Source organism: Nipponia nippon, unplaced genomic scaffold, assembly GCF_047370975.1.
Source record: "Nipponia nippon isolate SJK-2023a ecotype South Korea unplaced genomic scaffold, ASM4737097v1 scaffold_1, whole genome shotgun sequence".
Taxonomy (NCBI): Eukaryota; Metazoa; Chordata; class Aves; order Pelecaniformes; family Threskiornithidae; genus Nipponia; species Nipponia nippon.
In genome coordinates this window covers 32,542,408-32,569,182 of record NW_028262290.1, presented here as the reverse complement: position 1 = coordinate 32,569,182, position 26,775 = coordinate 32,542,408, and the positions used below count along the sequence as shown (strand labels likewise).

Below are 26,775 nucleotides of genomic sequence, written 5' to 3'. Positions count from 1 at the left end.
CACACTGCCATTCCTCCATTCCTTTTCTGGAGTTGATGGAGGAGATACAGGTATCTCTAATAAATATCCCTAAAAAGTTACTGGCGAGAGTTGCTGAGCGAGAAGATAGAATAGTAAGTCACCACTGCTGATTTTGTCAGAAGGATTTTGCTCAAAGAAGCAAAATGGATATTGTGAACAGATTCAGGGGGCATCATCTCTGAGCTGCATCATAATCTGGGACTAAACTGTTGCAGTTTTCATACAAATACCCTATCTGCACTCTTGGACTTCTCTATAAATAAGCTGTAGGTAGAAGAAAGTAGGCCTCAGGAAGTTGGTAAGATGTAAAACTGTGAGTGTCTGCATTTGTATTCTGCTTTTGAAAAGAAACAGTATTGTCTCAAAAGGTGTTCAAAATCTTATGACGGTGATTTTTCTCCAGCAAGAGAAATGATTTATAAGAGCATCTGATTTTTATCGATCCATGAATAAATCAGTCTCTGCTTTGGCCCTGGTTTAAAGATGTGATAGATTACTATGAAACTGAGCAAGAAAATATTTTTTTTTCTAAAAAAAAAAAAAAAGAAAGCTTTAATATTTTATATAACACTTTTAAAAATAATAAACTGTGATTTCCCATTCAACCTATGTGATTTCTTTTTACAGAAAACCCTGTGATCATTTGATGAACAAAAATACGCCAGTTTTTCTGCTGCCCTGTGTTAGCAGAAGCACTTATCTTGTATCTGGACAATCCATCAGTCTGGAACATGCTGTTGGCTATGATCTTCCCAGGCACACGCTGAATGAAGGTATCATTGCTCTGCTGCTCTGCAAGGAATGTGTTTCGTGTGTTTTGGCAGTGACCACTTTGCTTTCTCTGTCTGATTTACTGAGGAACAGTCTCATACTTTTTTTAAAATGAGAGGAGAGGATTTCTTCCCTCTCATATTTCTTTTCCTCTCCATCCCCCATTGCTATACTAGTTCACTGGAGAGAACAAGCAGACAAACCTGGGTCTTGTCCATGAGAGTATTTCTGTAACTCATGCTGCAAGGTATCACCAGCATTTATATCCAGGGAAAGCATTCATAGCAGTGCTTGACTTTACTTCAGAAAGAAACAGAGGTTTGGGCATCATGAGCAGTTCACCCCACCTTCTCAGTATATACCAGTGCTATTAGAAGAAAACAATACTCAGGGTATAAGTGTCTAGTTGCCTTAGAGAGGTTTGTGCTGGCCTGAAAGACCCTCAGGAACAGGCAGGTAGAGGCTGTCTGTAGTGAGAGAGAGAGTTAATACTTTGCCAGAGTCGGGCATGTATTTCTTTCCCTGTCTTACAACCTTTTCTAGCTGTCGCTTTGTTAATCGCGGTTCCTAGTTATGACTCAGACATCTTGTTGAAACACATCAAAGAATATTATATCACAGCCGTGAGCCACACATCTCGTTCACGTGGTGTGTTTTAACCTATTCCACAACCTCTTCCTATAAAGAGATTTGTTCCTTTGTCACAGAAGTTGTTCATTTCCCTAGTTCTCAGGACAGCAAAAAACTCTAAAAATGGAGTTACCTGTCTCCAGCCCCTGTTCTGGCTGGAGATATGGATATATCAGTTTTCTGCTTGAGAAGGAGATGACGTTTTCTGAAGGGATTGCTTCTCAGCTCAGTAAGGCTTTAACCTTACATCTGTTGTCTTCTTCTCAAAGTGTGGGGTGGAAAAAGGCACTCACACTTTGTTTGGCTACTCAGCGTTGCTCATGACCTATCTGTTAGCCAAACAAGGCAAGCATGGTTAGGTTATTGCAATTGTCTACAAAAAGCTTTATAAATATTGCGTAACCAAACTCACAGGACTGACATAGGGAAATAGTACTATTGGATCTAGATGAGAAAGCCTGGAAGATTTATATGCAGGTGCATGCAATTGTCACTTTGTCCAAAACACCAAGACAGGCAGTGATGAAAGCACAGTCAAAACACAGGACTTCATCTGCAAGTGCCTAGGTTCCTGTGACTTTTTTCTTATTATCAAAGACAAAAATTCTAAGAAACAATTAAAGAATTAATTTTTTTTCCCATGTTTTTCTAGTGAACTTTTGTTATGATTCAAAATGTGTTTAATCATTAATGATCTCTGCTTGATCTCTTTTACATCTAATCACAAATACTAAATATCAGTTATCTCAAAAATAGTTCCTCTTTCTCAGGTTAAAATGAAGCCTTTTGTGGATAACAGCCTAGATGAACAATAGAGGAATTATAGGTCTCTGTAGGGGAAAATATCATTATATTACAATCAAAACCTGAAAATAGATTGCCGGTATTATGCAGCCTGGAGCACAGAAGAATTAGAGAGCACTTGGCTGAGACACTACAAGTGATGGAGGGCTGAGAATTTTTCTTTTTACTTTGCCATATTTTAGTGAAACTCAGTAATATATTAAATTAAAGGGCACTAAATTGAAGGTCGATAAAAGGAGTTTTATAAACCATGCATGGGTGTGGCTGTGGTTGGGTGTGTGCACGCAGAGAGAGAGACATAAAAAGCTGCAATGTTTTCTACCACACAAAGAAATAAACAAACAGGCTGTGAGTGGATTAGAGACCAAATATTCTATGAACGTGTACTATTTTCTGATGTGTTTTGCCCTGTTCTCTGACATTTGGCTTCTAACAATCTTAGTGTATCAAATTACATGGTATTACAGCAGCCCCTCTTTCCATGAAGTACAGAAATGCAGGGTATCTTCAGAGTCCCTCCTTAATAAACCCTAATGCTCATCATTAGTTTATAATGTAATTCAGGTCACTTCAGCACATCAGAGTGAAGGAAGGGAGGAACAACAGACTTCACTTTAATCCACATTACTAACCTATTTCATGACAGTTATAAATCATGTAACTGCTAATTTGGCATCTAGCCATATAGAAGGAAAAGTTTTGACAGCTATATATTTTTCTTTATTTTTCTTCTGTAGACAGAAGATTAAAAGAAACACTTGGACTGCTAAGAAAATCTACTCATGGTTGAGCTATTCATTAGCTAAGAATTTGGGCTCAGACCTTCAAAGAACTTATGCATCATTTTGTTTTTTGTTGCAATATCTATCCCTTAAAAATGGGTTTAGTCATTGGGTTTTTTACCACTAAAGTGTTTCCTGCTTGTGCAAATTATTTCAATATTGACACAAAGACACTTTGATCTATAAAAGACTATGTTTCAATCACTGTTAGGTAGCAGCTGTCTTAAAGATTCTAATAGGGTTTTTTTAACAATAAAAGCATAGAATATTTTAACGATTTTTACTGTCTTAAATAAAAAGCCTGCAATAGCATCAGGTGCTTAATATGCATGAGAGGCATGCTGTCAGATAATGGAAAAATAATACGAAAAGTCAAAATGAATGTTCAGAGGTCTATAATGAATCTCTTCTTCCCCAGTATTTTTTGGATGTTCATTTCAGGGGGAAAGCTGAAGATAATTTCTTTCATTCTGCATCGGCACAAGACGATGTTTTGCAATGTTGGACTCTCCCCTGTGTGGAAAAGAGAAGTTTTAACTCATTCTACTCGAGGGTGAGAATTCAGAGCAGGCAGTGAGCTGTGAGACAGCAGGAGGACCTCCCTCAGTTTGGCACTGCCGATCACAGAAAGGCAGTTCTGACAACATCAGCAATACTCAGATGATGACAGTGAGTATTTTAGGACTTTTGAAGCTCTTACCTTTCCTAGGAATAGTTTGTAAGAAGTCCTTACTTCCCTACTTATAGAATCATAGAACCATAGAATCGTTAAGGTTGGAAAAGACCCTTAAGATCCTCGAGTCCAACCATTAACCTATCACTGCCAAGTCCACCACTAATCCAGTTTGCTATTTTCCAGTTCTTGTCCTACTGTTGTTTTTTCTTGTCTCACTCTGAACATTTGGTATTTATTACCTATGAATGTGTTGAGGACTGAAATGCTGGATGGAGTCAGTAAACTGGCAGGCCAATTCAGTGATTCAGCTAAAAATCCTCTTTTGAAACGTAAGGCCAAATAGCCTTGCTGACCTATTCAGTAATTTCAAACATGTTTTGTGAAAACTGCTATTTACAGAACAGTTACAGCCACAGGTGGCTTGCAGTCAGAAATAGTTTTCTTATGAATTTGCTTAGCTTGAGGGATTAATTTCATCTTGCCCTGTGTCAGCTGCGTGCAGCAAAAACCAGTTAGTAACCACTGCTCTTTATCCTTCTAACCAGTGAATATGAGACACTCCTCCTTTTGGTAGCAATGATGAAGAGTGAGCAGTGGCCATTTGGACCCCATCTGCATGTCCATTTTTTGTACCAGGTAATAGATTGGGCTAGTGCCTGCTTGTTTGCTAATGTAGCTCTTCACACTCACACTGCCAGTTTTGTGGTGCCTGTAGCTGAGCATTTAATGACCTTATATTATTAAAAGACAGCTTTAGCTTGCACTGGCCATAAATACCACTACTTTGGCAGTTTGCAGGATTGGGCAATTCTGGAAAAGCTTACATGACAAATGGCTGTCCATCATCATCAGCCACACAACAAGGGCAGGTGAAATGGATAATGCCATTCCCACCCCCCTCAACATGCATGCATGCATTGAGTAGCAGGGATCCACATTTTCTTCTTTGTTTTCTCCAGTTATCAGGTAATGGTTCTGCCATGGAGAACAATAGACATGTTTGGCTTCAGGAAGCAACTGATGATTGCTTAAATCATCAGTACAGCCTAGATGTACTTGATAGACAGCTTTATCTTACCTCCTACCGCAGCCTCTGTCCAGTATTGAGTAGTCATACTACACAACTATCTACAGCTACCTGCTTTATTTGGTACAAGGATATCCTCCTAATTCAGGCAGGCAATATGCACTCTATTGTCTTCAGTTGTTATTCCATGGCCTGCAAACAGGTTAGAAATACAACTTAAAGCTTAAAAGTTGCAAAAGTGCATGGGCTGTGTTCCTGGTGTTTACTGCAGGATAATGTAAGTTAGCATAAGGCTGTTACAAATGGCGGTGAAATGTTAACACAGAAAAAATGTTAACTATAATTATCAGATGCATTTTATATACACTTAAAACTTTTTGTAAGTAATAAAACCATAAATCATATGATGCTTTTTCTGTTCCTTCACTCAGTGTGTTTATAGGAGATTACTGATGAGTTAATGAGTAGCTAGTTAGCATATTTTTTCATTAGAACCCACAGATATGAATTGTGAATAACAAATAACAAGATTTTGGAAGCCATGGCAAATTGAAATAGAAGTTTTTATTGCAATAATGCATTTTTAACCAGAAATTGGTTACAATTTGACCCACTTTAATTGGAAAGCAATTTTTTTTTCCAGGAATATAATATACAACAACTAAGTATATAAGAGATTTTTAATTAAATACAACACTGAAAAATACAGTCGCACTTAACCACTACCAGAATATGAATGCTAGTCAGTGACAACATGTAAATGCTTCAAAAGAAAACACACAGAATTTCAAATGAAAATACTATCAGGAAGTGAATACACAGAGTGAATGTGCATTATGTGCCAAGGTCTTGAAGAGCTCCTTTCCAACTTGTTAATGGAGACCTGAATTTTTAACTTTTAATAGGGGTGAAAGGAAAAACCCCAACAGGTCATATTTACAAAGAGATATCTTCCAAAGGTACCTAAAGCCTAAGGTAAGACAGCTCATGGAGTATCTGAAGTGGCTGGAGTAAAGCAGGCATTTACCATTGATTTTCAATGAAATTTCCACAGAAAGCCAAAGTAAATCAGACACATGACTTAACCTAGGCACTTTTCTAAACACTGTCAGGCATTTATCTGCACCTTTAAGCAATGTTTAGAAATCTGATCACACAGCTGAAATCTATAGAAGTCCTTTGTTTACATAATAACTGCTTTAGTTGTATAAGGTAATTTTTTAGGCAATATTGGCATCTTTAAAATGCCATACAGATTTTGTTCAGCCCTTCATGTGCTTAAAGGCCCTTCATGCCCAAGCTAAATATGTTTAAAGTCCATGACTGAGAGAGGCAAATGTGGTGGTGGTGGTGGTGGGGAAGGTAGTCAGATCAGTATATTTGGCCTGTTCTCTGCAGTATTTCCTATTGCATAACTTGTTCATTGATACTCACATAAATCTCTCTGTAAATCGCATGGTGCCTGAGCACTTAACATGGGGCCGGTGTTTCTTTAAGAAACAAGGCTCCTTTTAGCCTGTCACAGTCACTAGCAAACCTCTGGGTTTGGTGTCTAAGGATCACCCTTCATGAACCCAGAGCTGAAAAGCTGCAGCAATTTAAGCTGTTAAAGGACCTCCCTTGTCTTTCTTCCCTTTTCCCTCTCCAACCATGTGCTTGCATTCCAACTATCACAGCTTGGGGTGAGTATAACTGAGACGGGTTAAGTCCAGAGGATGGATTAGGGGAAACAGGCTGTGCGCATGCTGGTCCTTGTCCTGTGGAGGTGGTTGCATCAGAAGAGGTATGGGGTAGACAGCTGAGGGTGGTAACATCTCACTTGAGTTGCTGTAACAAGAATACCCCAAAACTTACCAATTATTGTCAAATGCTTCATATTTCTAAATTTAATTTCTAAATTAAATTTTGTTTGTGGCTTTAAAGCTACACTTAGTGCAGAGCAAGGTCCTGTTGCTGATGATGACATTTCATGCAGCCACCTTTGGGACTTATAGTGGAAGGAAGCAGAACAGTCAAAGAGCCCCGAGCTCAGTTCTAACTCATGTAATTTCATAGAGAAAAATGGACTTGAGAGAAGCCTTGTCAAGAACAAACAATGTGCCTGATAATGGCTGCTGGCAGTTCTTAGGTGCTCTTTACCCCCTTCTCCTACCTGAGTAGCAGACCTATTGAAAATTGAAATTGAAAGAACCTTGTTCTTTCAGAAATAAATTATTCTTGAATACTATTCTGAACCTGGACTTGAACAGTCTTTCTGCTGAATATCAGAGGTGCCAGTTTTCCTTTTATTTCACACCTTGAAATACTGTAAAGATATCTTTGTGAGACCTCTGTCTTTGCTGTGAAATATTGTGCAGTGCAGGATTCTTCATTGGACATGTAATATCCTTCTGTCTTGGACTATCTGTAAAGTCCCCTGACATCTAAGGATCAGAAGGAAATCACAAGTTTCAGATATTAGTAGCTGTCTTTTTTTGTGTGTGAATGCTAATACCTTTCTACCTCAGGGGGACAGATGAATCTGTCTTCACAAATTTGGCAAAGGTTTTCAAACACCAAGCACAGAAACAAGAAATATTTTTTTTTCCCCTCTTCACAAGGGTGATTGTTCATGTGAATCATCTATGTATTATTTTCTTCAAGACACAGTTAGGATATTTTGTCTATAAGTATATTTTACATATCCAGTTTTTCCAATAAGATTTTCTTTGCTTATTCATATTCTGTAAAGGTGTTGGTTCTCATTACTGATGGATTAGTGTGCATTCCGGCTCGAGGTGGAATAGCTGGGTGGAGAGAACAGCTGTTGGTACTTCCATGATAATTTAGAAAGCCAGTGGGTTGTAGCTACAAAACAAATGAGCCAGACTGTACACCTTAACCATGTTGAGTTTGAATTTACATGGAACCAGTTTTGTTCCATTACACAAAGAACATTACTTCATGAATAGTCCCATTGATCAATAAAAGTAATTACAGAGCACAGTGCTGTCGATAGGAAGCTGGCAGAACCTGATTCTTTTCTCTGAAATTTCCACCTGCCTCCACTGAACTAGTTTTTCTCCCTTAAGGAAAGCTATTCTGAACTATTGGAGCCGTGCTTCAGTTCAGGTGATAACAGTAGGCATTTTTTTTGCAAGTGATGTGTTATATGGCAGAGATTACCGTTCTGGGTCAGTAGGCAGCTATGTTAATCAATAGCATTGGCCTCACTCAGTAAATCAGTCATGCAAGGCCAATTATTTAAGGAAAGATACATTAAATTTATGAGTTACTGTGCTCATCATTGGAACTGCTAATAAGTGCGGTAGCATGATATATTTTTCTCTAAAAAAATATTATTTATACTGACTATTTTCTCCTGCTTGCTTAATCTATGGGTGAAATTTTTGTGACAGATCTGTACTTTTTTACCCTCATAAACTCCTTCATATCACATGCTGATTCATAACACTAGAGCTAATTTATGATTTATTTTGAATACCACCACACTGCCATTTGAGCAGGGAGCAATCATTTGTTTTCTGAATGTCTATAGGAAATCACTGGGAATAGCTGCTGCTTATGGAGCCAGAGATGCCGCTCCAGGGGAAAAGGGGCTCCAACCTCTATTGAGTTTCCGTGGACGTTACAGAGGAGACTGGCATGAGCTGGCACCTAGGGCAGGGGCAGGACCAGGGCACTGCTCTGTGCCTGCTCGGTGGTAATCTTCAACAGGACAAGAGGGGTTGTGCCATGGTGCCCTCGGAAACTCACCTGGAGCCCAGAGCCACTACTTTGCCCAGCTAAGACCATCAGAGGTAGCCTGTGGTGGGAGGCAATGGCTCCCAAGGCCCGGCTGAGTTTAGAACCACACACTACCTCCTTCTCCTTCCCCATTGCCAATACTAGATACAACAGAGAACTCCTGATGCCCTAAGAGCATTTGTATACACGTTCGCTTTTTTCCTCTGTTAAAGGTGACTGCATTTCTCCCTGAGCCCTAATGAAATAAAACTTCTCCTTTTGAAGAGCTAACCACAGGTCTTCCCCGAATAGCTGCATTTACTAATCCATGGAAGCACAGAAAATAAAAACAGAGGGGCAGTGTTATGGAATCCTATTCATCAACAGGTACGAATAATTGTATATGGACCTGGGCTTTCTTTTTTTTCTTTCTTTTTTTTTGCCCTGTATGGGAAGAAACGTCTTTTGGGGTTTTAATGAATTCTTGGGCAGACCATCCCACAGTGCAACACTCGTCAGTGCTCATGACAAGTGGCCTTCATTGCCTTGCAAAATTTCATGCCATTGGTTACCCTGCCTGCAGCCCACTTGATCTCTATTAAATTTTCCCTTCTTACCTCTCTACACATTCCCATATTTCTGAAGAGTGTGAAAGGAAGAAATGAAAGCTTGTAAGGATCAGAATAAAATACCTTATGTTACAAGGTATGTGGCTTTTCAGCCTCAAAAGTGGTTCATCCATTTGTTATCAGGCTCTATCTGGACTAAAATACAAGTGTAGTAATGTAAACTCACATTCCAGAAATAACATGGAATCGAATAAACAAAATAAAGTTTTGACAGCAACACAAGATTTCTGGGGTAGTGTTGCTAATCTAAATTGATCAATTTCTTTGAAATTATATTTCGGTAAGAATCTTGTTTTTATGGAAACAGGTTTACTAGAATAGGGATTAATGACATTTAAGAATATTTCCTAAAGTGGCAGCTGCTGGAGTAGCAGAAATTCCCACAATGGCATGCACTTACAAGCCCCATTGCCTTAGAACAACAGCTGCCTCCTGATGAAATGCCGTGACCTTTCCACATACCTACTCCACATCAGTCATTGTTAACTTTATGATAAACTGACACTAGCCCTTAAGAACAAGAGGTTACAGTGCCTTGTAGTTTTAAAACTTTTAGTCTTGCCTACAAAAGCTTAAATGATCATAAGGATACTTTGATTACAAATATAAGAAAAAAGAATTCTTAAGGCAAGAATGTCTACTCTGTAATTACAAACCATTGTATAAACAGAAGTAGACAAGATCAAGAATAAAACTTTCAGAAGTTTTCCTTTACTGCCCTCAGCTCCTGGTCACTGTTTTATCTGGAGTTACCTCTGTCAAAAATTCCCTTTCTGTCAGATCTTGTTCACTAGCCTGAGATGATTTATGATGCTATTCAAACTTGATACCTGAATGGTAGTGGCAGTGGAAATTGGAATATATTAACTTTATTCCATTACTTTCATTGTTATCGATTCAGTTAGTTTTTCTGCCGTGTTGGCATAAAGACGGTCTATTTCAATATGTGACAACCATGTACCCATAGGAATTTACTTCATGAATTTTTCTTTTGATGAAAGATTTCTAACATTTTCAGAAGCAATATCCTTTAATAAAACAAAAAGCTTCCTAACTAGTTTTACAGGGAAATACAATTCAGACTAGTTCAATCTTTTATGAGCTGGTGTATGGCCACTTTTAAAATGTAAGTTTCTGCAGTTTTTATCATGTTTGATTCATAAATGTATTACTTCACACTAGGCTACGGTGAGTTACCATCAGCACATTTTACTTGTCTAGAAAGTATAACCTCTTAAATATCATTTATGTACCTGGTAACAAAGGTAAGGATTTCTAGAACCCTGAAGCACTACCCCCTAATCCAGCTTTCTGTTGTCCTTGTTGAACCTGTTCCTTGATTCGTATCTGTAGCTCTCTTCTCCTACCTTACTTGTCACCTTCGCAGACCCATCTTTCTGCATGGCAGAGTGTTTCTTACAAATGTGTACACTTTGTTTTTTCTTTTGTGTCCTGATTTCAAATAAATGCAGAAAGAACTCTGGCAATACATTGTTTTTCAGAAATTCATACTTACCTGTTATTCTGCATATTTCTAAACAGTGTGTTCTTTTACACATTCACCTGTTTTGCCTTCAGCAAAGTCAGAATGATACATATATATAGAACAGCGTACATGATTTACTTTGATTCATTCTGCAGCTTCCTTGATATTTCCTTGTTCCCTGACAGCAATTTAAAAGCTATCAATGCCAAAAGCTTCTGTCTGCATGTTTGCCTTTTTTTTTTAACATAAAAAAAAAAGTCCCAGTATGTATTTCATTTGGTTCTGGTGCTGCATCTGCGTTATGCATTGCTTCTAACTAGCTTTCCAGGTAGGCAAATACCAGCAGTGTGAGATGAGATCTGGCACAGACTGTTGTATCCCTTGAGCCACGTGAAACCTAACCCTTTTTCTAAAAGTAATAATTAGCGTAAAACTTACATAAAAATATTCCATCAGTGCTCAATAATAATGAAAGATAAAAGAATCAGGCAATGAATACCTATACATGGGACTAGAAAACTTGTGATGACCCTAGAATTTTGAGAATAAGCTACTGTGAAAATGGCACTTTTCTTGATCTGCCTAAATATTGTCTGTTCTATGTGAAAATTGAAGTTATATTTAAAAAACCTCTTTGGTTGAGATTCTGTTCTCCTTTGGCAACTCTGCTGTTTCCCTTTCCCTTCTTTATAAAGAGATTTAGGAAAGAAAAAAAAAAAGAAAAAAAATCCTCCACAAAATGTGAGGTGAACTTTGTAGAGCTCTTAGGGTTTGCTTCTAACCCTGATAATCTATATTCCTCATTTGTTTCCCTGTGAAGCTTTTCTCCTTCTAGTGATCAAAAGCAAGTATTCATGATTAAAATTATCCTGCAGTGTACCTCTTGAGAAAATGGATAGAAAAGGTGTAAAAAACTTCTCAAGTGGATGAAAACTAAATTTTAGGATGTGGATCTTTCCTTCAGAACTTCACGGTAGGAGTTTGATGTTATTTTGAGAGGAAGAGTTAGAACAAAACTTAAAAATAACTCATGTGGACTCTTGCCTGTGATGCGTGATATTTTAATATCAGGGCAGCTAATAAGAGTTGTCAATACATAGAACTGGTCACCTGTGGGTGCAATGCCTTTGACTTTTCTCCCTTCCTGTGTCTAAGCCTGTGGAACTCACAGTGGTAATTATATTATGCTAGGTGAAAACAGGCAAAGATGGCTTTGGTTCGCCCCTTAGTTGGTAATCAGGTGGGGATAGTCATCAGGAAGTAACATTTCAACCTTAACTGATCAGAAGGCTGCAGACGTTTGTTCAAATTGCTTCTGTGATTCATATCTCTCTCACACCTTGAATTTAAATTGCTGCAACATCCAAAAGACACGTAGACTGAGGAGCTTAAATCTATTCAGAAGCTGAAGTGGACCAAAAACTGGAATATTGTTAATTGTCACTAAAACAGCTCTAAAAGTTGTTTAAGCACAGTAGTTATCATAACTGGGGATCAATTTTTCATCCTAGTGCACCATGTATTAGTAGCAGTGGTGGTATGTTCATATCTTTGTATGTAGATGTCCTGGTTTCAGCTGGGATAGAGTTAGTTTTCTTCTTAGTAGCTGGTAGAGCGCTGTGTTTTGGATTTAGGATGAGAATAATGTTGATAACGCACTGATGTTTTGGTTCTTGCTGAGCAGAGTTTACACTAGTCAAGGACTTTTCAGCTTCTTGTGCTCTGCCAGGTGCACAAGAAGCTGGGAGGGAGCATAGCTAGGACAGCTGACCCAGACTGGCCAAAGGGCTATTCCATACCATATGACGTCATGCTCAGTATATAAGCTGGGGGAAGAAGAAGGAAGGGGGGGACGTTCGACGTGATGGCGTTTGTCTTCCCAAGTAACCGTTACGCGTGATGGAGCCCTGCTTTCCTGAGGATGGCTGAACACCTGCCTGCCTATGGGAAGTAGTGAATGAATTCCTTGCTTTGCTTTGCTTGCGCGCGCGGCTTTTGCTTTACCCATTAAACTGTCTTTATCTCAACCCATGAGTTTACTCACTTTTACCCTTCCGATTCTCTCCCCCATCCCACCGCGGGGGAGTGAGCGAGCGGCTGTGTGGTGCTTAGTTGCCAGCTGGGGTTAAACCACGACAGTAGATATCTTTGTTTCTTTAGACATCAGAGTGTTGGACATGAATGCAAAATAAAGCACCTGTTAACATAATATCTTATCAAGAGCAAAGTAAAAAAAAAGATGGACAGAGAGGCAAACACTTCCAGTGGCAGGAAGATATTGTCTAGGCACGCTCTGATGAGGACATCATCCGTGACATGATATGGGAATGGCTGGGAGAAATTCTCTGCTAGGGAACCCTGGCATGGAACCATGGCTTCAACAGGGTCATAGAAGGAGCTTTGCTCTGGGAGGATGTCAGGGAATCTGGCACGTAGTACTAAGTGCTTATAGGCAGAAATGGCATTTGGTGATGTTAAACAATGTTAGGACTTAGAGGAAAAATATAGACGATGCCAAAACCAAATGGCAAGAAAGAAATTACCTCCCTTGCAAAATCTTATGTCTTATTTGTGTGGATAAAACACCACATTTCCCCCTGCCCGCCCCCCCCCAAAGTATTACTGATAATTTTGTATGGCTACAAACACATAGACTTTTGCGATAGAAATGGTAAATAGAACACATTTAGAAAAAAAAATACAAACAGAAAATGATCTATCATAGGGAAAAACAGTGGTATATACAAATTACATTCTATGGATCTGAAAAAGATCAAGAGAAGGTGATTTACTTTGCATTCCGTAATCAATGCCAATAATTCCTACTTCCGCTGTTATTTATTATAGAAATTTGCTGTGGTTTAGATTTCTGTTGCACTGGAAAGTGAGTGAAGTGAATTAAACCCAAAAGCTGTTTCTTTTACCTTCCCCAGATCTGCTTTTCAAGCATAAGGATATTTTATATCACCTGACATGGGTCTTATGGCAATGTTTTATTTAATGCAGAGAGGTTATAAAGATCGTTAAAACCAACAGGGTGCCCTCAGTGAAAATGCAATGATAAAGCCTGTGCCTTTTTATTTTCCTTGTTTGGGAGCATTATTATGTTCTGAGTGATACTTACAACTGCTTCTCATTTGTTGTTTACAATGCAAATGACACTGAAATTCAAGTAATTAATACAAACTCTTTGCAGACCCAGAAATGCAAACAGCAAGATGAAATTTTGATCAAGCACCATAAAATCTGTCAGTGCTGCCAGACATTTTTTTGCTGCCTTTCTGAGCAAAGGTGATTCTTACTTTCCAACGGGCTGTGAAAAATATTCCAATAAAATTATTTTAAAAAATGTGAAGCCTTCAGGAGTATAGCACTGAAAGGTGCCATCTGAATCTTTGTGTTCAGTTCCCCACAGTCACATGCACCTGTGTAGTAGACCTTGAGAACAGAAGGCATGTGAGAAGCCACTGGACACTTCTCTGGATCTTCTAGGAAATGCCTGATCTCCAGCATGCAAGGCTTTAAAATGGTGCACTGTAAGTCAAACTCTGAACTACAAATACAAATAAAATTCCTCTTAGGACTCTACTCTGTAAGACTGACGCATTGTTTTTCTTATGTCAGGTGAAAACTGTAGGGAAAAATAGTACTTTGGTTGGTTGTTCTTTTTTTTTAAAATTGTAATAATAATGGTAAGCATTGTAGAAAGTAATGGGATCCTGCATTACGGAGCTGTGGGAAGCTGTGTCCTTCAGTTTTTATGTTTTACAGCAGTATTATGTGTCAAAAATATTGAGCCAAAAATATGGAAGGCCAAGAATTTTGCAGCCTGATAGATAGCCAGTTGTATATATGACTCATGATCTATTTCTTGTCCCAGTGGAAATGTGAAGTAAATAGAAGAGCAACTGAGGGCGGTCCAGAACAGGACACCTGCCTACCCCAGAGCTTAATGCCCTATTCTGAAAAGTAGAAGATTTTGGCTTAGTTTGCTGCTATCTTAGCAAATGCAGGAGAAAAGTTGGATTTCTCTACTTGTGAGTGAAGGTTTGAGTTGCTGAACTGTTGGTATAATGACTGGCATATTTCTTTCTTTTGAGCTTGGGCAAAAAGGAGGAAGTGATTATCTCAATGAGGAGGTCCATGCTTTCAAATTCTCAGCCGCAGAAGGTGTCTCCTTCTTGTAAAGAGCTTTGCATTCAAAACCTGGAGAACAGCAAGGTTCTTCAAATCCCACATCTCCTACAAGGAGCATCCATGTACAGTGTGCTAACCTTTGTGGATCCCATGCTCAGGCTCCAGTTTAATTTTAACATTTTCCAAGTAGTAATGCCAGTTAAAAAAAAAAAAAAAAATCATCTTTGCTTACTTCCAGCTAGTCATTCTTCTTTACTCATTCATTTTGCAGTCCTCTTCAGTCGTGCTTATGTCGCTCCCTGTATGAAAGAGCAAATGGTTAAAAGAATGGGAAATGCTTAGGTGGGTTTTGCCTCTAATGAAATTACTGTGAAGAACAGGACCCATAGGCACCTTGTTTTCTCTCTGTCACAGAGAAAGCCATGAATGATGCGAGAAGGCAGGGCTGGCATCATGAAGCTGAGCCTACATCTGGGTTAAGATTCCTGCACGAAGAACAAGAATCATCAGTAACAATAACCATCCTGGGAGAGCGAATTTCTACCACTGTACTCACTTTTGCAGCAGTGGAATGGTCTAGCTTAGCACATTTTGTAGTGAATTTGTAAAGAAACCTGGAATATCTTCTGTTGTTGTACAAAAAGCAAAAATATTCAATATAAAGAGCTTGCTTCTGCATTCAGTTCCATACCAGCCGAAATCCCTGCTGCATCCCATTAGCTTCAGGTGATGTGGATCATGTAAGTAGGACTCTCACATAGCTTCTTTTCTGAGTACACAGGTTACCGTCTAAGGTCTTGTACTATAGCATTATGTTAATTAACATAGCAGAAATGAATGATGTTATTCAAGCCAAATAAAAACATTTTCTTTTTAATCTGTATAGAACTATAAATAACCTAAATGAAGTTACATCTCTTATGTAGTATCTTGCTGGTGCAGGATCCATGTAACTTTAATGAATCTAACTAGAGAAAAAGGAAGCATGCTGTTGCACATCTTGTGACTCATGTTTTAAACAGTTATATTTTCTAACTTATTTTGGAACTTGACATCTAAACACTGGGATTTAGCAATCCCAATTCGGTTCCCAGCCTTTTCAATTCTTACTAATTGGAGCAAGCAAAGAAAGTTGTTTTATTTTATTTTTAATTTTGTTTTATTTACAGGTTATGTGTTTTATAGACTAAACTTTTAAAAGTTTCAGTTCTTTCATCATTTTACATTTCAAGTTCTAAATGCTGACATTTATGACATAATTATACTAGAACCTGACTGTAGTAAAAAATGACAGTCCCATATGGTAAATGACTATTTTGGTTTTGTCTTTTAATTCTCAGTAAAGAAAAGGTGCTGCATTAAATGTCTGATGCTCTGAACACTGATCTGCAATATTTCATGTACATGTTAAATTATGCTGCATGGGTAAACTCTGAGGATTAGAGACATAAAAGGGCTTTTTTAGAGATTCCATTTCACAATCCCTAATCCAAACCATTTGATCTCCTCTCTTAGTGTTTGTGCTCTTCTCTAAAACTATCAGAATATGTATTTGCATTGCCTTTTCATGGGAAAATGACCTACAATATGTAAACAAGGCACTCATCTGTTGTGAGAGGGATAATGCTTCCACATGTATTATTTAAGCATTAGTAAGTTTAACAATATTCTGTACTAGTAAGGACTTGAATTAAGCCTTCCAAAACAGGACAAAGTTCTACCCAGGCTGTATGTTTACAGTTACTGTCAGAGTAATGCATAAATCACCATTTTCTTCTGTAATGACATCTTTATCCTTTATTTATGCTGTGTTTTGTATTTGTTTTCTCTGTATTTCCTCTCCAGTCATATTACTAGCAAAAAAGGAGGAGGAGGGAGCGAGACAGACAACAGTTGTTTCCCTTGTTATTAAAAATGTGGGAGCATGGTTACAGGAGAGTAATACATCATTGTGGGAATTGGTTAAACACTAAACTGGTTAAACGGTGAGTGAAAAACAGTTTCCAGTTGAAAAACCTCCAGTTTTTTTTCTTGGTTTCTGAAATGAAGACAGAAAAATATTACAGAAATGACCTCCCATACCACTGTTGTCATGTCTGGTCTTGATGGCTTACTTTGCAAAGATACCAAAGACCAGGATGGCTTGCCAGAAGGCTCTGCCAAGTGAAATTCATGGCAGACTTCTGGCATGAGGTTCAGGATGAATCCATTTGTGCATAGCAGAAACACATGATTCTGCAGCCTTTCCTGCCTAAGCTGTAACCGCGCTTCACAGTGTCTGGGCAGCAGACTGTTGTGAAGAGTATTTACCATCCATGGGGGGAAAAAGATAACTCTGTGTCCAGAAACTTTGCACTCCGTAAGATCTAGGATGGGCTGTGTCCTGGCAATATCCACTTCCACTGTGAAAAGGGGCTGAGGGAACCCTTCTAATAAGCAGTCAGTACCAGTCTAACTACTTATGCTTAGAGCAGATGTTTGTGTAACCAGATAGCCATATGTTCAATGACCACTGTTTGATATATATTTTTTTAATGGGACATTAAAAAATCTCCAGAGAGAAATACTGCTGTCATTCAGGAAGTGTGGAAGTAAAGAAAAAATTGGATCAGGCTATAAAATTCTGGCTTGACTCTGAGAAATAGGCGTAAATAAGCATTTAAAGGTAATGCATTCTTGAAGATTATTTACTTTCTCAAATTTTATGTAGGCAAATCAAAACCTGAAAATAAAGCCAAAGCAAGAGCAGAATGGCAGCTGAAGGTTATTCAGTCAAATCTGTAGTAAAAAACTCATTCTTGCCAGCCTTGCTATTTGATATTCTTTTCTTCCCTGAGGTTTTCTTTTCTAAAAAAAAACGTGCAAAAATCTGAATAAATAGTAAAATGCAGTAGCAGCAGTCAACAAGGTCCCCAGTGAGAATCTTTCCTTCACTCTCAGTTTGATATTGAGAAAATTATTCTTCATTTACGATTATAATCTTTGCCTTCTGTTGTTTGCAGTCACTCATTCCTTGTAATAGAGGCAGTCAGGTAGCTGATGTTTATGCCCTTGATATTACTCCATTACTAATGTTCATCACAACATTTTTGAATATTTGTGTGACTTTTTTAATATGAGAAATTGCAAATGCTGAATATTGTCTCTACTTCTAGCTTGTCTGGAGGAAGTCTAGGCTACTCTCTCTGTAGGATAGCCTCTAACTGGAGTTCTGCCATACAGATGTGGATGGAAAAGTGGCCATTGTGTGTCCAGGCTGAAATACAAGTTGCATGGAATTGTCAAGTGCTTTTCCTAATTTTTATTCATAGGCTTCTACGAAAGCAGTACCAGAAACGTACATATTTCCTGAAAGAGCTCAACATCTTCCCCTCACCCTGAAACTTCTGCTGGCAGTGAACTAGGTGCAACAGAAACAAGCATCAGAATGTTCATCCAAGAGTTTGCATGCATGACAGGGGAATTGGAATGATTGTGAGAGGAGGAATAATGATCACATTTGTTATTTGTAAAAATGAATAGAATTTCAGTCTGAGAAAGAGACACCAGATGTTATTTTTTAAAGCATAGAAGTTGGGAATGGTTATTTGGAAAAACCACCCACCTTTGACAAAGACATATTTCCAAGGAATACACTCTGACTCTGAAAGCATTCAGAAGATAGGGCATATATTCCCAGCTAAGCTCTATTTCAAACAACAACCAGAACTATCGACCAAAGCAAATTTTTAATATGAAGGTCCTAGAACAGCTTTGAGAGCTAAGATGTAGCCAGAAGAGACTCAGTATGTGCACTATTATTAAAGGCAGAGTTACAACAAAGGACAACTGTATAAACCAAGAATATGTTGTTTTAAACAAGTCGGTGCAGGACTAGGTGACTTAATAGCATAGCAGATGTTGAGATGTCGTATTTGTTTACAGAGAAAACATTGCATTTGTCAATAAACATTCCCAGTTTAGAATGGGCAATAAAAGTAGTATTACTAAAAGTTATATTTGTTTAGCAAAGAACAAAATGTGTCTCCTGAAGACTCAGAAGCTGCTTTCACAAAGGCTTGACTTTCTCAGGAGCTGCAAAATTCAGGTTCTTTGAAAATTAGCCTCTGAGTTATCCATTTAAGGTGAAAGGGGAGAAATGTACTGCCAGGTGTTTTTAGGTTTGTGATAATACCCTTTTCTCGATCTTTTGAGACATGGCACATTCTGAAACCAAAATCTCTACATTAAAAAGAATTCATCTCGAATAGGATTTAGACCACAGCTAGAGATAAAGTGAATTGGGTGTACTCATAACGAGCATGAAGAAGGAATCAAGAGGAAATCTTAAGGAAGGAATCTGTCACTATACCAACATGATTCACTTTGTTGTTGCCATTCTATTCCAATTTTTAGAGTTAATTTAAAACATGAGTGGCTGATTGCATTCTAGATATATTAGAGCATAATACGTAGGAGTGAAAACACCCAAATCCTTTTGCTGTTACTACCAGCAAAACTTACAGTGCTTGTCTAGCTGGTACAGTTAAAATCCTGAGAGATCAAGGTATTTATAAGCTATCTTCAATGATAGCTTATGAATATGAATAAAAACAGGGCATGATTATCATAAATATTTCTTGCTGAGATATATAGAAAAAAAGGAATAGGTAAACTGTGATTAGTGTTGGCTACTTTGAACTATAGCAAATACATTTTTGGTTTATCTAGTCTGTCCCTACCCAGGAAACATTTCCTGAAAAAAACTGCTTGGTTTCTGATTCTTATTTCTAAAGCTTAAAGAAAATGAACAAGCAACAATCTTGGCTTCTAGCTTTAATTAACAATTGAACATACGATAAATGTAACCCTAGGTGAAAGAATGTATTTAGGTATTCCAGAAACAGATATATAGTCAAGTCTCAATTAGTTGAGATAACATGTGAAAGGAGTTGACTGAATAAAGACAGGCTATATTTAAACTGAGATATATATTTCATCAGTGAGGCTGCCATAGAGAGAAGAAAAAAAAAAAAGGGGGAGCCAACATTAGCTTCAATAGCTGAGAGTACTGACCTGCAAAGATGGTTGCACTTCTGTCTGGTACCAGCTGACTCATCTGAAGTCAATGCAAATGCTTGTTTACAGACAGTGCAATGAAATCATGATTTGCCCCTGGGCAACTGCCTTGCCTTAAGGGCAGGCTGCTTTGGAAGGATTTTAAAGAACTGAAGGACACTAATGAATATTTGTCAGGAGAATAAGCATCATCTCTGGCCAAAGTCCAACAAAATTCTGTGAGGACTCTATCTGTGTATAAAAATAGCTTCTACCTCCCATTGCACTTCGTGCAAATGAAGCCAGAAGCTTCCCCTGTCAAAGATGGTCACTGCTGCCATTCCAGCAACTTCACACTAGACAGGTCATCACCTCAAGGGGCATGAACTTTTGCTGTCAAGCAGCTGCTTTGAAAACACAAGCAAAAATTACTTTATATCACTTAGATATTTATTTTCCAGTTGTGCAGGTGTAATTTACATGCATGTTTAAACAGATATACTTGTGGCCAATAGTAAGTGTGCAACAGGAAGGCAAAGAAAGGGAATGTACACAAGGCAATCCTTGTTGCAGAAGGTAAAAGTGATGCATGACCTAGCTGCTTGGTGAACCCTAGTATTGCTTGCTAGCCTGCTCTGGTTGCATTATACTACTCCTAAGTGATTATGAATTATGCAATTCAAAAAAAAAAATAAAAACAATGTGGCAACATTGTCCTTAGATTTCTTAATAATTTTATTATTATTACAAAATTTTAATAGAAAGAGAAAGAAATTCCTAGACAACTCAAAGGTTAAAATGGAATTAAGAGAGATGGTACCTTCCTATGGGTCAGGGTAAATGTCATTGTCAGCACGAAAACATTTAGAAGTGCGGAAGTGCATTGTTAGATAACTTCTGCCCTGTAGGGATAGCACAAGAGAGATAAATTCAAATAGAGCTTCAAAAGCCTGGGATTAAAAGTTTAAAGTACCCTAACCTTCTGGTCTTAATTGTGTGGTTCTTCATAGTACAATGATCTGGGCACTCCACTTACAGTTGCTGTGCAAATTGTGATAAAAATGATTCATTGGAGAAAGCTTATTAATTCAGCAGAGAATAATTCAATGAAAACGTCTTGTAGTGAGCAGACTTTTGCTGAAGCTATGGTATGCCCTGTGTGTTTCCTTCCCCAGGGCAGAGGCCTTTCTGCTCTTGGGGGTGGCAGCTCTGTAAAAGGGTGTCTCTGGATGATCTCATGGCTGTGAAGATGAAAACATCTCGATTTCCAGTTGATGAGAAAATGTGAATTTTTTTACTTCAATTATACACATCCAAAGGGCTCCTGTTTCTTCTCCCCTGTGCGAATGGGCAAAGAAGGAGAGTTGGTGGGTGGAGCACATTACAGTTGTCCTGGAAAGGAAAGAAATGCAAGCCAGCACAGGGCTACTGCGGAATAAGTGGAAAGCTGTGAATTCTACTATGAATTTATGAATCAAAATGCATATTTCTCAGCCCATGGTTTTACTGAAGTTGTGAAATCATGTGCTTCCCCTTTCCAGGACTACCTGCAAAATACAGGTGATTCAAAAAGCAAATTACAACTTCTTTTGTGAAGGTACATAGCTAAAAATTAAGCAAATTACCTGGATATTCCTGTCAGGTAGAAATAGATATATTTAGTGGCAGCTGGAGATATTTTAGGGAACACAGAGTGTTTCAAACCCAACTTTCCATTTGTATGTACATATTGGTGTTTGTGTAACTAAAAGCCTAATTATGCTGCTAGCAATTCATTAGCTGGCACACAGACAGAATGAATTGTTGCACTCATACTGGACATGTCTAGTTTTGAAAATCAAGTCTGCTGCTGGATTGCAGAACTGCAAAGGTTTCTAGATCTTGGACCAATTTTAGAAAATTTGCCTTGAAATGCAATTCTCCGCTCCCTCATCTCACTTCCCTGAATCAGTAACAGATTTTCAGTTTTCAATGTCTAGAAAGTGAATGATGTGAAGTTTTCTCACATCCACACTCTGATGGCATTTAAGACTGAAATCCCATAAGAGAATTCTACCTTTGCGAAGTCAAAATTTATATAATTGACTCAGTTGCTGAGCCAAGGGATTGGCTCCATGCTTACCATCTCCCATATGTACAAGGTGACAAAACCAGAAAGATTACTAGAGTATGATGGTTGCACAGTTTTTTAGAAAGCTGTATACTACATCACTCTAATTTTTGTCATTCAGGAAAGCATTCTTCCTTGTATTCTATCACACTTAACTGAAGAATATAAAGCACAGACCAGACTGCCTTATGATCAAAGAATTCACTACAGTAAAAAGCAGGTAGGATTTAAATTGCACTGTGGATTTGAGAGAGACATTTGAAATTTAGCATACTGCATCAGTTTTTAAGTCTTGGGTAATCTTGCTTTAGCATTTGTTTATATTACAGTTCTTAACTTTTACTTCTCTCATTGGCTCTGAGAATGGAAGGTCAGTGCTAACATTAAAATACTGTGAAAGGGATGCTGAAAACTTAATCTCAAGTGATGCGTAAGGACAGGGAGTTGAAAGATATTTTTAATTATTTACTATTGTAAATCACATTGGTCCGAACTCTTAAAATAAAATATACAAATACTTGACAGTGCCCCAAAACTACCTTAGTTAAAAGAACACTATTCCTAGGATAAGCTAAAATACAGTTATATTTTTGGCTTCAGAAACTTGGACTGCTCTCAGTAGCCTTTCTGTTGCTGTGCCACTAGAGCATGTAATAAAAAAGAGAGACAGCTTTATATAGCATGGCTCTTGCTCATCTTTTCAGAAAATAAAAAAGAAGATCATAGGTGATAGCTCTGTTTGTTAGTGTTTCTTTGTTTAGGTCACAAATGTATTGTTTCTATTGATTTCATGTAAAACCACTGATTAAAAACATCAAACCCAAGTGATTTAGCTTACATTAAAGTGATTGTAATAAAATCTACAGTCTTCTGCTTTCTCTAGGATTGGTCAGCTCTTACCTGAACAGAGCAAAACATATAAATCCCTGCTTCTTATAAGATCTATTTATTTCAGAGAACCTCTAAAGTATCCATTTGCTCAATTCCTTTCCTTTTCATTGCACAGATGGAAAGAAACGTAGGTAGGTATGAAGGTACATGGGCAAACTGTTCTACTGGAGAAGGTTTTGTATGCCTTCGAGTCTTTGAGCACCCTTTGTGCTGTTCTTGAGGGAAATAGCTGTAATAGCTGTCATACCACTCTAATTGTACTCAAACTTGCCAGTCTTTTTTTTACTTCAGCAGCAGAGCGAGAGAAAATACTGACTCCTAAAGCAATGAGATCTTAGTTTTCCAGAATAAGGGGACAATGTGCATATGCATGAGATGGTTTCTTAACAGTTCCAATAGTACAAATGGCTTCCCTCTGGTGGAAGTTTTAACACTCCGGCCTAGAAAATCAAATACACCAGAGAGTAAAATGCCAATTTATTTGTGAATTTTACTCAGAAATTGCTGTCTTCTTTTTAATAAAAATTGATACCTGCCTGTAGCATAGTTGTTTGCCTATAAATATAAATTTTGTAATCTACAGTAAGAGATTTGATGAGAATCATGGTTAGATGAAGGGAGTTCTCCAATTTAATTTTATATCCTGCATGGCTAGGACAAGCCAGATATTCTCAAACAGTACCTGGATGACTGCCAGATCCAGAGGAGATATACTGTTATCTGTGATCCTGAGACATCATACCATGAGTTATTACTTTTTTCATCTGAACCTGTTCCCTCATCCTTGGATATAACATAAATAAAAACTTTAATAAGGCCAACTGAACAATCAGAGGCTGCTTTTGCTGAAGGTGACAGTATTCTGTAACATCTGCATGACCTCCCTTCCTTGCTAGGCGCTCCTGGTACAAGAGTAATGCTCACACTGAGATCAAGTGCCACATTCAGCTTCTGGAAAGCAATGAGAATCCTTTTCTTTTCCTGGCAGCCAAGTAAAAATGCCAAGTGACACAGAACGAGAGAGGAAGTTGGTTTGTTTTGGAAAGAGACATATTTCTGACACTTTTTACATTGGATGCCTGCTCTGGTCTTTTAAGTAGCATGTACATTTGCCAAAAAACCAACTTATATGTCAGAGGCAATGGAGAAGAAAAATGAGGTAACCTAAGACCCTACGGAAGTGATCCACTGCTTGGCCTAAACTGATAATACTGGAGTCCTCTCCATTTTTCACTATGGATTGATGAGACCTCTGTAACATGATAGAAAACGCCACATAGGATCACAGTAAAAATTTTGGCATAACAAGATTTAAACAGAGGTGCTCTGGGGAAACTTGATTCCTCAGAACAAACCTGCTACAGAGAAGTACTTCTCACCAAGGTGCAGGACAGCTCACCACTGATTGCCTTTTTACTTTGTGTGCCTTTCTCATCTTGTTTCCTGAGACCTTTTTTCCATTGAGTATATGGTCACATCCTTGTACAATCCTTGGTGAGAGTTTCAATTCACATCTTGTGTCAGACAGAATTATTAAATCTGGAAAGTGCCTCCAAAGCAGCATACATATCAGCTCTTCCTTGTCTAACAGGTGGCTGTTTGAACCCCTTCCTTCCAGTTGTACCTTTTTCTGAATTTTTTGGTGAATTTTTGATTCTTCCTGCAGTAGCGCTAAACTCTCCTTCTCTCAAGTATTAGTCCGAAAACTTGTCTTGCAGACTACTTTGCTAGCTTACAGCAAAATTGCATTTGATTCAAATAAACATGAAGTTTGATGCAAATAAATATGAAGCAAGACTAAAGTTCAGTGTTTTCCCACAGCAACAAGTCTAGTTCATATCATTATTTTCACATCCCAAAGTCACTTTGTTGAAAAATGAGGGACATGTTTCTTTCTACGGTGTATCAATAAGCTAAGATAGGTTTACTCCTTTTAATGGGTGAAACAATTTATTTTATTTTATTCTCAGGGATTTATTTATTGAGAAGGTTACTCTCTTTATGCCAATTAATGAGATAGGCATCTTTTAGCCTGTTAGTATCTCCCCACTTTAATTAATAACATATTTTCATTGCTTGAGCTAAATAGTGGTGATATCCAGCTATCCACTCCACCCGTCAGTCTCTGCAGATAGATTATTCAGTTGACTGCAGTAAAGGGCAAACATGCACCACTCACTGGACTATTCCTAGAAAGGCAAAACTACAACGCCCTAAGAGATTGCTATAGTTATTTTTACCATATCGTCATGTTAATGTAGAAACATACTAAAAATAGTCAAAAAATAGAGGAGAAATCTACTCCTCTTTTTCCCTGGAGCTTACTACAGTTTAACATAATTTTTATGGTTATTTCTTGTAACTCCTTCATGGTCCCTAGGAACAGGCTAATCATTTTCTGTTTTTCTATGAAATGTGACTTCTAGCTTTGGGCCAAAGGAGGAAAAAGTTAGGGAAAACACCTCAGGCAACACTCTGAATTATACTGTTGCTGATTTGGCTCAAAATGCCAGAAGAGAAAGGAGAAATAATGGGTCAGAGGGCTTGTGGCCAAACACTCATTTAGTCTAAAGGGAAAGAGCAGAGGGTGTATAGTGAAAAATGTTAGCATCTAATAAGATACCCTTTTCCACTGAAAGACCCTGAACAAAATCCGTTTATACATCTTTTACAGTGGTGAGTTCAAGCATAAGGGAAACCAACTTCTCCCTCACCTTTGCTGCAGGCAACTAGAGTTGCCACACGGCTGTTATCTTCTCATTACACTGAAGTCCAAAGTGGGACGTGGAAAGGCAGAGGAGGATTTTTTCCAAATGTTTTTCAGGTTAGCACATGTCACATACTGGTGGTCGAGAATATGGAAGGGAATTTCCAAGCTGGGAGCAGTGAAAAGCCACTAAGCCCTATGGATCCTGTACAGGCCTTATTTGCCCCCTTCCTGGTTTTGATACTGTGCTGCCAGGTTTTTGGGAGCTATTCTACACAGCAACAATACCAAAAAAACCCAAACCCAAACAAAAACCCATAAACTACAGTCTCCTGTGTAAGGACAAGGTCACGTTATATAACGCTAGCTGTTGACAGTGAGCCAGGGGGATTGGATTTTTTTTCATTTGAACTGAAAAAGCTGTAAACATAAAATATAGACATAAAATATAATGTACTACAGTCATTTGTATGTTCTAAAGTGCCCTTCACTCGTGGTATCTCAAATGCTTCAAAGAAAGAGATTCACACATAAACTAAAAATGTAATAATCTTAAGGCCACATTTGAAAAGAGAAATAAACCATTTTCTTCCAGCAGCGAGTTCAGGAGATCTAGATTTTCCCTGTAAAACAGTGATCCTGATAGTGGTACAAATTCTTCAGTTGCTCAACTGCCTTCAGCAAACAGAGATGAATCCTCCCTTGCAGCACTCAGAATAACACTGGGCCATCCCCCTGCTGTAGTTTCCAGTTCCTGGAAATCTTTGCGATAGTTTCGAGTTTCTGGAAATCTTTGCAATACTCTCCTTTTTATGGTAGGGAATGGTCTATGGGAGGTAGGTATGAGCACATCCTTGCAAATTCTGTGCCTCTGGCAAGCACTCTTGCTACGGTACAGAAAAAAATGATGCATTTGGATGTAAGGTCTAATTTGGTGTTGTTCTGTGAGGGGCTTTGCATTTGTATGGCTCATTCTACATCTGTTTGCCTGGAATGCATAATGTATCTGTCTTTTCTACTTTCAACTGAAAACCAAAATCCATTTGCTGTGTTTCCCTTGCATTTCATTTGCAATTTCTGATGAAATTCTGTGAGGCCCTGGCCTGAAGAAATCAGCACCTGAGTCACTGAGCCCTAACACTGAAGTTTCAACAGCTGTGGCAAGGAGAGCTTTCAAAATATCTCCTTTGTGCCCCCTTCCCACCCCTACAGCCCCTCAAACATCAGAAGATAACCCACAGAAATGGCTTCGGCAAAAGATATAGGTAGAGATTAAAAGGTGGACTGGGTTTTATGTGCAAAATATCTGGGTTTTATCTGTTTTATCCAACAAAAGATTGT

The 26,775-nt window shown here is 38.2% G+C and overlaps 1 long non-coding RNA gene across 2 annotated transcripts in view; it reads left to right on the top strand.

The window, feature by feature from the left end:
* Positions 1-22,628, top strand: part of LOC148057290 (uncharacterized) — a 75,310-nt gene extending 52,682 nt beyond the window's left edge. For both annotated transcript variants that reach the window (XR_015703272.1, XR_015703271.1), the window contains 5 exons: positions 649-794; positions 13,958-14,088; positions 15,104-15,429; positions 16,535-16,674; positions 18,001-22,628. This is a non-coding gene — a long non-coding RNA (uncharacterized LOC148057290). The remainder of the gene's footprint in view (positions 1-648; positions 795-13,957; positions 14,089-15,103; positions 15,430-16,534; positions 16,675-18,000) is intronic.
* The last annotated feature ends 4,147 nt before the right edge of the window (positions 22,629-26,775 follow it).